Source organism: Pseudophryne corroboree, unplaced genomic scaffold (genome assembly GCF_028390025.1).
Source record: "Pseudophryne corroboree isolate aPseCor3 unplaced genomic scaffold, aPseCor3.hap2 scaffold_835, whole genome shotgun sequence".
In the NCBI taxonomy this organism is placed as follows: domain Eukaryota; kingdom Metazoa; phylum Chordata; class Amphibia; order Anura; family Myobatrachidae; genus Pseudophryne; species Pseudophryne corroboree.
In genome coordinates, this window is record NW_026970414.1 from 220,296 (window position 1) to 228,596 (window position 8,301).

The window sequence follows — 8,301 nt, forward strand, 5'->3', positions numbered from 1 at the left end:
TTTTCGAAATTTTGACTTGTCTACTTAAATATCACCAAAATCTGATCACAAGGTCAATTACGTCCCTGGGTGGGATTGAACCACCAACCTTTTGATTAATAGCTGAACACACTAACCGATTGCGCCACAGAGACACTTTGCAAAAAGTACATACTGACAAAGACTAATAAGCATTCATCTAGAACGTTTCCTAGAAAAACTTTAAAAAGTCAATAATCTGGAGAGTTTTTGTAAGATGTTTCTTCCAGCAACCAATGAAGAAACACATTGGTACTTTCGCATGATGAGTGAGTGCTTCAGGATCTCTTGCACTTACATGTGCAGCAGAGTACTGCACTGGAAGCATGCTGGGCCCATAACCCAGAGGTAGGCAGATTGAAACTATCCTTTGCTATATGCATTTTTTTTGTTCATTAAAGTAATCCAAAACTGGGATTGATATTTTAGCTTTTATTTTTACTTAAAGTACAATAACTTTTACCATTTTAATTTTTTTTAATAGTATATTGACAGTATTGTTTTCTTTCAAAAATCCAATTAATTTTCTTTACCCGATTATTAAAATGGTAATTGACAAAAACAAACTACATTGTCACCAGAAGAGCAATACAAAATGTACAAGTGATATATTAAAATCATCTTTCCAGCTTGAATTTCAATGATGCATTGGGGCAACGATTTTGTGAGAAACATCTTCACCCTTAAATAAAGATTTTCTTAATTCCTTACCTGTGTGCTAATTAGATATCACCTTGTTTTCACATTAAACAGACTTCCACATGAGAAAGCAGCAAGGATGCAGTGGCGTTAATGTTTCCTGGTGTCAACCTGTATTATTTCAGTAGATATTGAAATGAGGATGCATCTTGCTGCCTTTCCAATGAAGCAAGTTTAATTTAGTAATAGGTGAAAAACCATCACTACAAATATGTTAATCAGATACTTGGCTTTGTGGACACTTTTCAGAGAACAAATTAGTTAGCATAAAAATAAAGCCAGAAAATGAAGAGCTGTTTAATCAGTCAATTGGATTTTTTTGCCAGCATATTTCTTTTTCTCTGCAACCCACTGCTAAATTGTGCTTCCTAGCTGTTTTTATAAAATCACTGAATCAAATCTAACTCTGATTACATCAGAGAAGGCCAGGTACCCTACACCATAACAGGGGTTTTCGAAATTTTGACTTGTCTACTTAAATATCACCAAAATCTGATCACAAGGTCAATTACGTCCCTGGGTGGGATTGAACCACCAACCTTTTGATTAATAGCTGAACACACTAACCGATTGCGCCACAGAGACACTTTGCAAAAAGTACATACTGACAAAGACTAATAAGCATTCATCTAGAACGTTTCCTAGAAAAACTTTAAAAAGTCAATAATCTGGAGAGTTTTTGTAAGATGTTTCTTCCAGCAACCAATGAAGAAACACATTGGTACTTTCGCATGATGAGTGAGTGCTTCAGGATCTCTTGCACTTACATGTGCAGCAGAGTACTGCACTGGAAGCATGCTGGGCCCATAACCCAGAGGTAGGCAGATTGAAACTATCCTTTGCTATATGCATTTTTTTTTGTTCATTAAAGTAATCCAAAACTGGGATTGATATTTTAGCTTTTATTTTTACTTAAAGTACAATAACTTTTACCATTTTAATTTTTTTTAATAGTATATTGACAGTATTGTTTTCTTTCAAAAATCCAATTAATTTTCTTTACCCGATTATTAAAATGGTAATTGACAAAAACAAACTACATTGTCACCAGAAGAGCAATACAAAATGTACAAGTGATATATTAAAATCATCTTTCCAGCTTGAATTTCAATGATGCATTGGGGCAACGATTTTGTGAGAAACATCTTCACCCTTAAATAAAGATTTTCTTAATTCCTTTCCTGTGTGCTAATTAGATATCACCTTGTTTTCACATTAAACAGACTTCCACATGAGAAAGCAGCAAGGATGCAGTGGCGTTAATGTTTCCTGGTGTCAACCTGTATTATTTCAGTAGATATTGAAATGAGGATGCATCTTGCTGCCTTTCCAATGAAGCAAGTTTAATTTAGTAATAGGTGAAAAACCATCACTACAAATATGTTAATCAGATACTTGGCTTTGTGGACACTTTTCAGAGAACAAATTAGTTAGCATAAAAATAAAGCCAGAAAATAAAGAGCTGTTTAATCACTCAATTGGATTTTTCTGCCAGCATATTTCTTTTTCTCTGCAACCCACTGCTAAATTGTGCTTCCTAGCTGTTTTTATAAAATCACTGAATCAAATCTAACTCTGATTACATCAGAGAAGGCCAGGTACCCTACACCATAAGAGGGGGTTTGCAATTTTGACTTGTCTACTTAAATATCACCAAAATCTGATCACAAGGTCAATTACGTCCCTGGGTGGGATTGAACCACCAACCTTTCGATTAATAGCTGAACACACTAACCGATTGCGCCACAGAGACACTTTGCAAAAAGTATATACTGACAAAGACTAATAAGCATTCATCTAGAACGTTTCCTAGAAAAACTTTAAAAAGTCAATAATCTGGAGAGTGTTTGTAAGATGTTTCTTCCAGCAACCAATGAAGAAACACATTGGTACTTTCGCATGATGAGTGAGTGCTTCAGGATCTCTTGCACTTACATGTGCAGCAGAGTACTGCAATGGAAGCATGCTGGGTCCATAACCCAGAGGTAGGCAGATTGAAACTATCCTTTGCTATATGCATTTTTTTTTGTTCATTAAAGTAATCCAAAACTGGGATTGATATTTTAGCTTTTATTTTTACTTAAAGTACAATAACTTTTACCATTTTAATTTGTTTTAATAGTATATTGACAGTATTGTTTTCTTTCAAAAATCCACTTAATTTTCTTTACCCTATTATTAAAATGGTAATTGACAAAAACAAACTACATTGTCACCAGAAGAGCAATACAAAATGTACAAGTGATATATTAAAATCATCTTTCCAGCTTGAATTTCAATGATGCATTGGGGCAACGATTTTGTGAGAAACATCTTCACCCTTAAATAAAGATTTTCTTAATTCCTTACCTGTGTGCTAATTAGATATCACCTTGTTTTCACATTAAACAGACTTCCACATGAGAAAGCAGCAAGGATGCAGTGGCGTTAATGTTTCCTGGTGTCAACCTGTATTATTTCAGTAGATATTGAAATGAGGATGCATCTTGCTGCCTTTCCAATGAAGCAAGTTTAATTTAGTAATAGGTGAAAAACCATCCCTACAAATATGTTAATCAGATACTTGGCTTTGTGGACACTTTTCAGAGAACAAATTAGTTAGCATAAAAATAAAGCCAGAAAATGAAGAGCTGTTTAATCACTCAATTGGATTTTTCTGCCAGCATTTTTCTTTTTCTCTGCAACCCACTGCTAAATTGTGCTTCCTAGCTGTTTTTATAAAATCACTGAATCAAATCTAACTCTGATTACATCAGAGAAGGCCAGGTACCCTACACCATAACAGGGGGTTTGAAATTTTGACTTGTCTACTTAAAGATCACCAAAATCTGATAACAAGGTCAATTAAGTCCCTGGGTGGGATTGAACCACCAACCTTTTGGTTAATAGCCTTACACACTAACTGATTGCGCCACCGCGACACTTTGCAAAAGTACATACTGACAAAGGCTAATAAGCATTCATCTAGAACGATTCCTAGAAACATTTTAAAAAGTCAATAATGTGGAGAGTTTTTGTATGATGTTTCTTCCATCAACCAATGAAGAAACACATTGGTACTTTCCCATGATGAGTGAGTGCTTCAGGATCTCTTGCACTTACATGTGCAGCAGAGTACTGTAATGGAAGCATGCTGGGTCCATAACCCAGAGGTAGGCAGATTGAAACTATCCTCTGCTATATGCATTTTTTTTTTGTTAATTAAAGTAATCCAAAACTGGGATTGATATTTTTGCTCTTTTATTTTTACTTAAAGTACAATAACTTTTACCATTTTAATTTGTTTTAATAGTATATTGACAGTATTGTTTTCTTTCAAAAATCCAATTAATTTTCTTTACCCGATTATTAAAATGGTAATTGACAAAAACAAACTACATTGTCACCAGAAGAGCAATACAAAATGTACAAGTGATATATTAAAATCATCTTTCCAGCTTGAATTTCAATGATGCATTGGGGCAACGATTTTGTGAGAAACATCTTCACCCTTAAATAAAGATTTTCTTAATTCCTTACCTGTGTGCTAATTAGATATCACCTTGTTTTCACATTAAACAGACTTCCACATGAGAAAGCAGCAAGGATGCAGTGGCGTTAATGTTTCCTGGTGTCAACCTGTATTATTTCAGTAGATATTGAAATGAGGATGCATCTTGCTGCCTTTCCAATGAAGCAAGTTTAATTTAGTAATAGGTGAAAAACCATCCCTACAAAGATGTTAATCAGATACTTGGCTTTGTGGACACTTTTCAGAGAACAAATTTGTTAGCATAAAAATAAAGCCAGAAAATGAAGAGCTGTTTAATCAGTCAATTGGATTTTTTTGCCAGCATATTTCTTTTTCTCTGCAACCCACTGCTAAATTGTGCTTCCTAGCTGTTTTTATAAAATCACTGAATCAAATCTAACTCTGATTACATCAGAGAAGGCCAGGTACCCTACACCATAACAGGGGTTTTCGAAATTTTGACTTGTCTACTTAAATATCACCAAAATCTGATCACAAAGTCAATTACGTCCCTGGGTGGGATTGAACCACCAACCTTTTGATTAATAGCTGAACACACTAACCGATTGCGCCACAGAGACACTTTGCAAAAAGTCCATACTGACAAAGACTAATAAGCATTCATCTAGAACGTTTCCTAGAAAAACTTTAAAAAGTCAATAATCTGGAGAGTTTTTGTAAGATGTTTCTTCCAGCAACCAATGAAGAAACACATTGGTACTTTCGCATGATGAGTGAGTGCTTCAGGATCTCTTGCACTTACATGTGCAGCAGAGTACTGCACTGGAAGCATGCTGGGCCCATAACCCAGAGGTAGGCAGATTGAAACTATCCTTTGCTATATGCATTTTTTTTTTGTTCATTAAAGTAATCCAAAACTGGGATTGATATTTTAGCTTTTATTTTTACTTAAAGTACAATAACTTTTACCATTTTAATTTGTTTTAATAGTATATTGACAGTATTGTTTTCTTTCAAAAATCCAATTAATTTTCTTTACCCGATTATTAAAATGGTAATTGACAAAAACAAACTACATTGTCACCAGAAGAGCAATACAAAATGTACAAGTGATATATTAAAATCATCTTTCCAGCTTGAATTTCAATGATGCATTGGGGCAACGATTTTGTGAGAAACATCTTCACCCTTAAATAAAGATTTTCTTAATTCCTTACCTGTGTGCTAATTAGATATCACCTTGTTTTCACATTAAACAGACTTCCACATGAGAAAGCAGCAAGGATGCAGTGGCGTTAATGTTTCCTGGTGTCAACCTGTATTATTTCAGTAGATATTGAAATGAGGATGCATCTTGCTGCCTTTCCAATGAAGCAAGTTTAATTTAGTAATAGGTGAAAAACCATCCCTACAAAGATGTTAATCAGATACTTGGCTTTGTGGACACTTTTCAGAGAACAAATTTGTTAGCATAAAAATAAAGCCAGAAAATGAAGAGCTGTTTAATCAGTCAATTGGATTTTTTTGCCAGCATATTTCTTTTTCTCTGCAACCCACTGCTAAATTGTGCTTCCTAGCTGTTTTTATAAAATCACTGAATCAAATCTAACTCTGATTACATCAGAGAAGGCCAGGTACCCTACACCATAACAGGGGTTTTCGAAATTTTGACTTGTCTACTTAAATATCACCAAAATCTGATCACAAGGTCAATTACGTCCCTGGGTGGGATTGAACCACCAACCTTTTGATTAATAGCTGAACACACTAACCGATTGCGCCACAGAGACACTTTGCAAAAAGTACATACTGACAAAGACTAATAAGCATTCATCTAGAACGTTTCCTAGAAAAACTTTAAAAAGTCAATAATCTGGAGAGTTTTTGTAAGATGTTTCTTCCAGCAACCAATGAAGAAACACATTGGTACTTTCGCATGATGAGTGAGTGCTTCAGGATCTCTTGCACTTACATGTGCAGCAGAGTACTGCACTGGAAGCATGCTGGGCCCATAACCCAGAGGTAGGCAGATTGAAACTATCCTTTGCTATATGCATTTTTTTTTGTTCATTAAAGTAATCCAAAACTGGGATTGATATTTTAGCTTTTATTTTTACTTAAAGTACAATAACTTTTACCATTTTAATTTTTTTTAATAGTATATTGACAGTATTGTTTTCTTTCAAAAATCCAATTAATTTTCTTTACCCGATTATTAAAATGGTAATTGACAAAAACAAACTACATTGTCACCAGAAGAGCAATACAAAATGTACAAGTGATATATTAAAATCATCTTTCCAGCTTGAATTTCAATGATGCATTGGGGCAACGATTTTGTGAGAAACATCTTCACCCTTAAATAAAGATTTTCTTAATTCCTTTCCTGTGTGCTAATTAGATATCACCTTGTTTTCACATTAAACAGACTTCCACATGAGAAAGCAGCAAGGATGCAGTGGCGTTAATGTTTCCTGGTGTCAACCTGTATTATTTCAGTAGATATTGAAATGAGGATGCATCTTGCTGCCTTTCCAATGAAGCAAGTTTAATTTAGTAATAGGTGAAAAACCATCACTACAAATATGTTAATCAGATACTTGGCTTTGTGGACACTTTTCAGAGAACAAATTAGTTAGCATAAAAATAAAGCCAGAAAATAAAGAGCTGTTTAATCACTCAATTGGATTTTTCTGCCAGCATATTTCTTTTTCTCTGCAACCCACTGCTAAATTGTGCTTCCTAGCTGTTTTTATAAAATCACTGAATCAAATCTAACTCTGATTACATCAGAGAAGGCCAGGTACCCTACACCATAAGAGGGGGTTTGCAATTTTGACTTGTCTACTTAAATATCACCAAAATCTGATCACAAGGTCAATTACGTCCCTGGGTGGGATTGAACCACCAACCTTTCGATTAATAGCTGAACACACTAACCGATTGCGCCACAGAGACACTTTGCAAAAAGTATATACTGACAAAGACTAATAAGCATTCATCTAGAACGTTTCCTAGAAAAACTTTAAAAAGTCAATAATCTGGAGAGTGTTTGTAAGATGTTTCTTCCAGCAACCAATGAAGAAACACATTGGTACTTTCGCATGATGAGTGAGTGCTTCAGGATCTCTTGCACTTACATGTGCAGCAGAGTACTGCAATGGAAGCATGCTGGGTCCATAACCCAGAGGTAGGCAGATTGAAACTATCCTTTGCTATATGCATTTTTTTTTGTTCATTAAAGTAATCCAAAACTGGGATTGATATTTTAGCTTTTATTTTTACTTAAAGTACAATAACTTTTACCATTTTAATTTGTTTTAATAGTATATTGACAGTATTGTTTTCTTTCAAAAATCCACTTAATTTTCTTTACCCTATTATTAAAATGGTAATTGACAAAAACAAACTACATTGTCACCAGAAGAGCAATACAAAATGTACAAGTGATATATTAAAATCATCTTTCCAGCTTGAATTTCAATGATGCATTGGGGCAACGATTTTGTGAGAAACATCTTCACCCTTAAATAAAGATTTTCTTAATTCCTTACCTGTGTGCTAATTAGATATCACCTTGTTTTCACATTAAACAGACTTCCACATGAGAAAGCAGCAAGGATGCAGTGGCGTTAATGTTTCCTGGTGTCAACCTGTATTATTTCAGTAGATATTGAAATGAGGATGCATCTTGCTGCCTTTCCAATGAAGCAAGTTTAATTTAGTAATAGGTGAAAAACCATCCCTACAAATATGTTAATCAGATACTTGGCTTTGTGGACACTTTTCAGAGAACAAATTAGTTAGCATAAAAATAAAGCCAGAAAATGAAGAGCTGTTTAATCACTCAATTGGATTTTTCTGCCAGCATTTTTCTTTTTCTCTGCAACCCACTGCTAAATTGTGCTTCCTAGCTGTTTTTATAAAATCACTGAATCAAATCTAACTCTGATTACATCAGAGAAGGCCAGGTACCCTACACCATAACAGGGGGTTTGAAATTTTGACTTGTCTACTTAAAGATCACCAAAATCTGATAACAAGGTCAATTAAGTCCCTGGGTGGGATTGAACCACCAACCTTTTGGTTAATAGCCTTACACACTAACTGAT